A 2,328-nucleotide genomic window follows, 5' to 3' on the forward strand; every position below is an offset into this window, starting at 1 on the left:
ATTCTGTAAATGGTCAGAATTTGACCCCTGTCTATAGGGTTTTATACTCCGAAACTCAACAATGAAAAAACAAACAATCCAATTTAAAAATGAGCAAAGGACTTGAGTAGACATTTCAACAAAGAAGATATACAAATGGCCAATAAAAGATGCTGACATGACATGAAAAGATGCTCAATATCACTAATCCTTAGGGAAATGCAACCAAAATCGGGAGATACCAATTCATACTCCTTAGAATGGTAATTATATTTTTTAAAAGTTTTTAAACAGAAAATAGAGACCATTATAAACTTTTGAACAATAATATAGAGGCAGAGCTGCCTCAAACAGATTGTCAAACTGCAGCGGGAAGGCCGGGGAGGGCTCGGGGGCAGGAGGAATGGGGGTAAGAGATCAACCGAAGGACTTGTATTGCATGCATATAAGCATAACCAATGGACATAAGACACTGGGGGTAGGGGAGTCTAGGGGACTGTCTAGGGCGGGGGGAAAAAATGGACAGATATGTAATACCCTTTGTAATAAAACATTTTAAAAAAATAAAAATAAAAATAAAATAAAATAAAAATAAAAAAAAAATAAAAACAATGTTACTTCTTCATTTCCAATTTGGTTGCATTTTATTTTTATATTTTGTCTTCCATAGTTGTGGTAACTAGGACTTATAGGATTGTGTTACATAAAAATTATGAGAGGGTGACCCTTGTCTTATTCTTGCTCTTAGAAAAGAGCTTTAAAACTTTCAACTTTGAGTTCTATGTTAGTTTTGGGCTTGTCATATATGACATTATTATGTTGAGTTATGTTCCTTCTAAACAAAATTTATTGTGGGTTTTTTTTTAATCATGAAAGGGTGTTATATTTTGTCAAATGTTTTGTTTTTGCTTCTATTGAGATGAGTATGAATTTTTTGTATTTTATTGTATTCAGGAGGTGTGTCACATTGATTGATTTTCATAAGCTTAATAATTCTTGCATCCTAGGAATAAATCCCACTTGGTTATGATGTATGATTCTTTAAATGATTAATTGAATTTAGTTTGCTAACATTTTTTGAAAAATTCTGCATGTATATTCATTAGGGATATTGATTTATAGTTTTCTTTTTTGTAATGTATTTATCTGGCTTTGGTATTGGGGTAATATTGGTCTGATAAGATGATTTTGGAACTGTTTTCTCCTCTTCAATTATTTTTGGGAGAGTTTAAGAAGGATTGGCATTGATTCTAAATGTTTGCTTGAATACAACAAGCCGCTGGTCCATGAATTTTCTGTGTTAGGAGGTTTTTGATAACTGATTCATTCTCCTTACTAATTATTGTTCTGTTCTATTTTTTTTCTTTCTGAATCAGTCTTGATAGGTTATATGTTTATAAGAATTTGCCAATTTATATAGCTTATTCTATTTGTTGGCATATACTTTTTCACATTAGTCTCATGATTCTATGTATTTCTCTAGTATCAGTTTTAATGTCTCCTCTTTCATTCCTGATCCTGTTTTTATCTTCTCTCTTTTTTCTTGGTCTATCTAAATGCCATTTTTTAGCCTTCCAAAAAAATAGTTCTCAGTTTTGTTAATCTTTTATATTGCTTTTCTCTCTTTTATTTATTTTTACTCTGATCATTGGTATTTCCCTCCTTCTGCTAATTTAGATTCCATTTGTTTTGTTTTTCTATTTCATCGAAGTGTTGGTTAGGTTCTTTATTTTAAATTTATCTTTATACATGTTTCTCTCCAAACTGCTTTTGTAGTAACCCATTGGTTTTGGTGTGTTGTGTTTTCATTTTTATTTTGATACTAGTAGCCCTGTGCACAAATCCGTGTGCTTGTAAATGCTGACACCCTCTAGTAACTCTCTGCCCACTGTCCTGCCCTCCTGTAGCTCCCTCTGCCCTTGCCCACCCCCCATAGCTTGCTGCCCTGCCCCCTCCTGTAGCTCTCTGCTGCCTGCTTGTAGCTCACTGCCCTACCCTCCTGCTGATCTGTGATCTGGTCCCTACGTGGTCAGTCATTACACTTCACAATGTACCGACCATTTGCATATTACATCTTTATTATATAGAATATTTTAATGTTTTTCCTTTTTTTTTTTAGTTACCACATGCTTGTAAATTTTCATACTTTTCTCTAATTTATGATATAATTTTATGCCACTTTGGTTGATAGGAACTTCTGGCTTTTTGCCACACATGGAACTCAGCTAAAGAGTGAGGGTAGGTGTTGCTTTATCACTTATGACAAGGGGGGGAGGGCAGTGCCTACAATCCTAGTAGGGAGATCCTCCAGTGAAGTTCTCCCAGAGGCTTGTGGGAAGACTTCCTGCT

The sequence above is a fragment of the Myotis davidii genome, unplaced genomic scaffold (genome assembly GCF_000327345.1).
Source record: "Myotis davidii unplaced genomic scaffold, ASM32734v1 scaffold831, whole genome shotgun sequence".
Taxonomy (NCBI): Eukaryota; Metazoa; Chordata; class Mammalia; order Chiroptera; family Vespertilionidae; genus Myotis; species Myotis davidii.